At 48.5% G+C, this 7,222-nt stretch overlaps 1 pseudogene; it reads right to left on the bottom strand.

The window, feature by feature from the left end:
* Nucleotides 1-4,946: 4,946 nt before the first annotated feature.
* LOC136531531 (NADPH-dependent aldehyde reductase-like protein, chloroplastic) lies at nucleotides 4,947-5,728 on the bottom strand (annotated as a pseudogene).
* Between the last annotated feature and the right edge of the window lie 1,494 nt (nucleotides 5,729-7,222).

Genomic DNA, 7,222 nt, shown 5'->3' on the forward strand with positions numbered 1-7,222 from the left:
TGATCATTAAACAACTTCCATAATGTCATATTCATTATAACTGTCCAAGTGTTCCATCAACATTACTACGATGAAGTAACTCAAGTCAAGTGCTCAGTGTCCAGGAGCGATGGCGATTCGAATCGATTCCTAACCAGCTGGTGATTTATTCCTTACACAAACCTCACTCACCCGCTAAAGTGAGGTATTGATCACCGAGTCAACTATCCAGGTATCTCGAGTTTGCCAGGAACCACATGTACCCGGGGGCCGACCGACTGCACTTTGGTCTTATCATCTCGCCCCCGTGTCCTACCACACCTGCTCCGGCACAGTGCGCTGCGGGCAATCTACTCGGCCCGAATAATCTCCCAGCTTCGTGGTCGGAAGGTACTTTATCCGGCCAGCTAAATGTAAGGCATGCGTTCAACATGACTCGAGGCCCAACAACGGTCGGTCCTTAATCGACACAGACGAAAAGCACTACAGTCCAAAACTCTGCAAGTCTCCGTCCGGTCTCAACTTCATTTAACACTTAGTTATACCATGACTTCATAGTCATCCAAGCAGATCCAGGTAACCACCTATAGCTCGCAGGTGATAGGAAATCACCCGACTTCTACCAGTCTAAGCCAGCTAAGCATTGACTCGATTGCGGATACTAGGGTAACAAGGATATAGTATAACAAAGGTAAATAAGGTATAATACAGCAACGGTTGCAAACAACTCCTGAACGTAATACATCAATTAAAGTAAAGCATTTAATTAGTAATTGCAAACCGGGAGAAAATGCTCCGGGGCTTGCCTCTCTCGAAGGAGCTCGGGCGGTGATCGGGGCACTCTGGAAGTTCCTCAACGTCCTCCTCGTCGGCTTCGGGCACTTCCTGCGACTGCACCTCGAACTGCTTCTCGGGCTCCTCGGGTATGACGACTGGGTTCTCGGTTTGCGATCCTGTATGATGCAATGTGCGTAAGTGCTTATGCAATCGGTGCATCGGATGAGATGAATACAAGGGATATGCTTGAATGCAAGGTAGTCAACATCATCCAAGAAAATATACTACAAGCACATGTCATCTACTGCATTCTCTTCTACTACTAATATGCTAAATCAACACATCTTATTAAATGCTTCAAAGATACACCAAAGCTCTACTAATTTCTTAATCACACATAAAGCAACACTTAATTAAACCCTAATTAATAATAGGTTTGAATAGCAACCTCTATTTTTATTGCTTAGAAAAATCTTACAAAATTACCATAGCACATTACTACCCTAAGTAGTCTATCATCAGATTTTCATGGTATTTGAATGAGTGGATTAGTCTACACAAAAATAACAAGCTATGTCATGATTATGAACATGAAAATACTTTGTACTGTGAAAAGTGTCAAACAACAGAGTTAGTATTTTTCCTATGTTCTTCATAGCATACAATTACTGTACAAAAATTATCACATGCATGTTTTATACAAAGTTTGCTCTCTAGCTAAAATAAAAAAAATCAGCCATTAAAGGTGCTTGAACTACACCTCAAAATTTTTCTACAGCACAAGCATGACACATATTTTTCCTAGGAAGTACATTATATAAGAAGATTAACAAACTTGGAATCATGTTTTTCTGAAGCCTATAGGTTTTTCTACATATTTTTCAAGTTATCAGCAATATCCATGATTAAATAAAGTTCTACAGAAAAGTATCTCAAAAATGACATGCAATAAGTTTCCCAAGTAGATCTGGTGATAAGGAACCTAGAAAAATTTATTCCAACAGATTTGGAGCCAAAAGAAGTACACAAACATTTTCCAAAGCATTTAAATAGAATTCTGAAAAAACATTTTTTGAAATCCTTTTAAACTTCATGCTCAAATCTGCTAGATCCACCCGGTTATTCACCCAAAACCCGCGCCAGAGAGACAGACAGGCGGGACCCAGCGGGTCAACCGGCCCACTGGCCAGCCACCCGGGGCCTTCGCCAGCCACTGCGGCTGGGCCCTGCGGGTCAGCGACCCAGGGGCAGGGGAGGTGCTCCGCCGGCCGGTGCTCACCGGCGGCGAGCCCCTCCGTGGCGCGGGGGGTGCCAGCGTGCTCAACACGCGGAGCTGCACCGACTGGATGACCGGAGCTGGCCCGACGGCGTGGGGGTCCGTGCGGCCACGGCGGCATGCTCGCCGGAGAGGAAGGAGGCGCCACGTTCGGCCCTCACCTCGACGACGGTAGCCTCTGGCGAGCGCAAACGACGGAGGTCGACGAGGCGGAACTGCTGGCGGCGCGAATCGGGGGATGGCGCGGTGGTGCGGGAGCTCGACGCCGACGGAGCGTGTCGGCGAGCTCGGCAGCTCGGGCGCGGCTGCTGCTGCTGCGGAGCGAGAGGCAGGGAGGTGGCGAAGTGAAATGGCGGAGTGGGGTGGCGTGCGCGCGCTCGGACCGCTTTGAAGGCGGGGCGCGGCTGGTCAGAGCAGGCACCGCCCCTCGCCGCCGGTGTACGGGCGCCGCGTGGCGGCCGGGCAGGCGGGGAAGGCGGGCGCGGCTGCGCGCGGGAGCGGCCGCGGCGTGGGCTTGGGCCGGCGAAGCGCTGCTGGCCAGGGCGAAACGCGCGGCAGGCGGGGACGCGGGCCAGGCCGGCTTCGGCCGTGGGCCGGGAAGCTGAGCGGCGGCCTGTTAAGCGAAATGAATTTTTTTCTTTTTATTTCTCAAATAAACAGAATTAAATTCCCATTTTTGAGCCATTTAAAAGCATTTTCACAAATTGGTGTAAAAATGAAATTTGTTCCATTTTTCAATATCTACAACTTTGATTTTATGACCAAAGCCAAATTCTTGATAGATTTTGAATGCTAAAATTAAAGTCAAATTTAACTCAAAACCTTAATTTTGGGGAATTATTTTTAAAGCAAAATTTTGAAATAATTTGAATACAAACTTTGCTCCAAGAATTTAACTAAATAATCCTAGATGATTTACAAGCATAACCAAACAAGTTCTACTAACCTAGCAAGCAAAATCAGGGCAAAACAACTCTAACAAGTGTATGCAACATTCAGGTTTCACAACATGTTTCATATGTTTCGAAGCAGTGTTTCAGTTATTATTTTCATGATTGGGCATGTATGATTAGGATGCTTGATGATGCATGATATGCATGATTTGCAGTGCCTAAATGCTGGCATAACACCGGGGTGTTACAATAACCCCGACACCTTGGCTTCTCCCACTTCTCCTCTTCTTCCCCCGCTTCTCTTCCAAATCTAGAGAAGCAAATATATATCCTAGCTTTCGCGTCTCCATCCAGCTTCTCGCTCCCTCCTCTCTCATCTTCACTCTCACTGTCTCTCTCCAACGTGGGTAGGGCGACGACGCGAGTGGGCTACGACGGCGGCACCTGCCCTCCTCCTCCTCCTCCACAGCCCTCCCTCGTCTACCTCTCACCTCCGTTTCTCCCTCCCCTTCCTCTCTCTCCCCTTCCCGCCCGAGGCAGCGGCAGGCGCGAGGCGGCGGTGGTCACGACGTTGCGACGCCCCCCTGTGGGCGGCGTGCTGACGTGGGTGGGGCCCGGTGGCCCCCTCCATCCCCCCGTCCTCCGCGCGGGCTCCTCAACGCCTCCTCCCGCTGGGGAACGTGTGCTCCTCTGGTTGCGAAACCCTAGCTACCTATACGCGTGCTGCAAATTGGTCACATGTTTGCTACTCCTTCTGATCTTGTTTCATTTTTGTTTTTCAGGATTGATTTTAGCTTGCTTCCTTCTCTTCCTTCTTAGAGTTCGGAGTTTCAGCATCTTCAAGACAACATGTGTATAATTTCTAGGACAACTCTTATTTCATGTGGTTGATTCCACAGTTGGGTTGAGGTACATCTTATGCAGAAATTACAGTGAATTTTAAAGATTTGGCAAATATAAATTTATGCAATGGATAGTCCAATGGCCTAATTGGAATTAGTTCTGCAAAAAATGACCAATAGGGGAATCATTCATGGGAGAGATGGCTATAGACCTTAATTTGGTTGCCATCAAGCAGTTGGGGGTAAAAAAAATCTCTACATAATCAGCTGTTAAGAATGTCTAATTCAATACCGAAAATATTCAATGTAGGTCAAATTAGGCAATGCACATTCATGTCTCTGTTAGGTGTTTTCTCAGTTGTTATCGAAGGAAAGTAAAGCTTGGTTATGGCTGCAGCGTGTATTATGTTTATAGCCATAACAGTTTAGAAACTTCACAATAATGCGGTTACTTCTTTCCTTGGACACCTGTATCTTGGCCAATGAATATGTATCGGTTTTCCACTTTTGTTATCACATTATCTTGACCATCGGACTGGTGTACCTTCTTTCTGCTAACTGAATGGATATTGGGAATAAGTACTTGTTTTGCCTAAAAAATAATAAATAGTTTACTTTACAATATTCATGTGAAATAATTGCAACATATCTCTGAAACATATGAAACACTTAAAACATACGAAACACTTGAAACATACGCTTGCAACGTGCGTTTTCAGCATATCGCAGCATCTCCATGCTGCTTGGGAGAATGGAGGCTCGTCCGCATGTGAAGTTCGTCGGACGCAACAGCACGGCGGCAACAGCTGCGCGACGCGGCTGGGAGGTAGCAGCCGCGTGCCGCGCCTAGCAGGCCCGGTAGCCGCGCGCCGCGCCTGGCAGGGCTAGCAGCCATGCGCTGCGATTCACAGGCGGTCATGTGGCAGCCGTGCCTGGTAGGGCTGGCAGTCGAGCATTGCGTGCGGGAGCGGAGTGGAGCGAGGCGTATGTGAGTGATTTTTTTAGAAACGGACAAGCGGATAATGAAGATGGTTGCTGGACGAACGACGCGTGCGGGAGTGAGCGGAGCGAGGCGTTCGAACCTAAGGACATCTTAGTTGTATCGTTATTTTTTTAAAAAGAACTTGTATGTGTGGTAGATGCCACAATATTTGAACACCTGCCGCACTTAGACCCTTATTAGACGAAACCGCCGTTGACCCTGATGACCTGCCCATTCACCCAAGCCACGGCGTTGCTGGCAGGAACGCCACCACCGGCGCGACGTCTGTCGTCTCGGCGATGCGCCCCATGGAGTGCTGCTCCACCCTCCGCAGGAGTGCCTCGTCCATCCCGGCCAAGAACAGCTCGGTGCGCACGGGCCTTGGCGCGACCACGTTCGCGGTCACCCCCTTCGCCGCCACCTCCTTGGCTAGGATCTTCGTCATGGCCTCCACGGCGGCGTTAGTCGCTGTGTACGCCGCTCATCCCGGCAGGAGCGTGCCCACAACGGACGTCGAGAACGTCAAGATGCGGCCGCCGCTGTTGGCTGGGATTCGGTTGGCCGCCTCGCGGCACACGAGAAACGTCCCGCGCACGTTCACCGCGAACATGGCGTTGAAGTCCTCGACGGCAGTGTCCGCGAGCGCTGGGTACTTGCCATTGAGGACGCCCGCACAACAGACCACCATATGCGGCGGGGACCCGAACGCCTCCTCGGCGTGGTCGAAGAGTGCGTGCACAGCGTCCGGGTCCGACACGTCGACGCGGACGGCCACGGACTGGTAGCCGCGGAAGGCGAGCTCCGCAACGAGCTCGTCTGCCCTGGCTGAATTAGACGCATAGTTGACCACGACGCGCGCGCCGAGAGCGGCGAGGTGGGAGGACACCTTGCGGCCGATGCCGCGGGAGCCGCCAGTGACGAGCGCGACACGGCCGTCGAGTGGGAGCAGCGACGTGTTCTCGGCGTTTGCGACTGCCATGGCTAGCTGCTTGCTGGCTTAACCCCTCGCGGCGTCACGCACTTTAGTCTTGTGCTTGTGTGTTGGCTGTTGGCTGTTGGCTCAGCACGAGTTTTGCTATGCTCCACAACGCGCGATGGCTGTGGATTTATAGAAGTTAGTATGTAAATGCCTGTGCGTTGCAACGGGAATACATAATACCACGATAACATATGTATGAATGTGTATTATACTGTTATCTAAAATAGATACCGCAATCATAATGTTCCAACCAATTTTACATAAGTCTTCATGAAAGATAGATAGTTAAAATATAACTCTAAATTTGAATGCAAAATTAAAACATCAACATCAATTGTCGCATCACTTCATGCCTACGATACGCGAAAGATAAGATTGCACTTCTTTAGGAATCAAGTGCTACGGAAAAATAATTATAATAAGTTTGTGTTTCACAATACATGTTTTACAATCTATAGTATATTGCCCGTGCTAACGCCACGGTGACATTTTAGGTGACACAAATTAACAACCAAACACGGTATAAAATAAAATAGATTGAAGATTCATAGAAAAAGGAGCGATACAAATTTACAGGGTTATTGTATTATTTAATCCAAAAAGATCAAACTTATATTGTTGAATACAACAAGGATAATTCATGCCAATTTGTTCATCTGTTAGGTTATCAATTTTAGGCCTCATGACGACAAAACCCTTCTTCACTAACGGGTGTCTACGGTGTACCATAAATCTCATGCGAAATATTTACACACCTAATTTTTGGTTTTAATCAATGGCTTGTGGCTTCAGCTCCTTCCCATGTCAACATCGAGTCCTTCAACTCGAACATCTTTAAGTACATCAGAACGTGAAAAAATTCAGCAAATGGTAAGCCTCGATGAGCAATGAACCTGAGCATGAAAGCATCCATTGGTGATTGAAGAGCTTAGCTGTACCCGCTAGTGTCAGCCTGAACAAGCTCCTGCACCAGTTGCATCACCTTCATCCCACTTGTCTCAAGATTCTGATGTGTCATGTGAATCAATCAAGCCAAAGCTGTAATCATAGGAGCTAATCTGGTCCTAGGATGATCACTTGATCATTACGGCAAGAATCAAGAAAACCAAGCGTGAGCTTTTCATCGTCCACAGCTCCCTAAGTTCCAAGTGCGCGGAAAAAAAATTCTCTGCAGTTGTGCTGTACCGCGGCGCCCGTGAAGCATCGAGCGCAGGCCATTCATGTATCCTTGTGCATGAATCTCAATGCATATGAGTCTAAACTAGCTAGCTGCGCGTTCCTTCCACGTGGAGCCACAATGAGTAACCGTCTCTGCTCCTTCACCTGGTGGGTGCAGACGCGTACGTGGCAAGCATGCCATCGGTGCTGCACGGGCGCTAAGGTGCAGCACGATTTCAGATAATTTTTTTCCAAGTGCGCCACCAGCGCAAGTAGACCGAAAGAAGCGAGAAAGAGTACAGTAGATGACTGATCCGCACTGATAGAAAATTAGCC

The sequence above is a fragment of the Miscanthus floridulus genome, unplaced genomic scaffold (assembly GCF_019320115.1).
Source record: "Miscanthus floridulus cultivar M001 unplaced genomic scaffold, ASM1932011v1 fs_366_3_4, whole genome shotgun sequence".
In the NCBI taxonomy this organism is placed as follows: Eukaryota; Viridiplantae; Streptophyta; class Magnoliopsida; order Poales; family Poaceae; genus Miscanthus; species Miscanthus floridulus.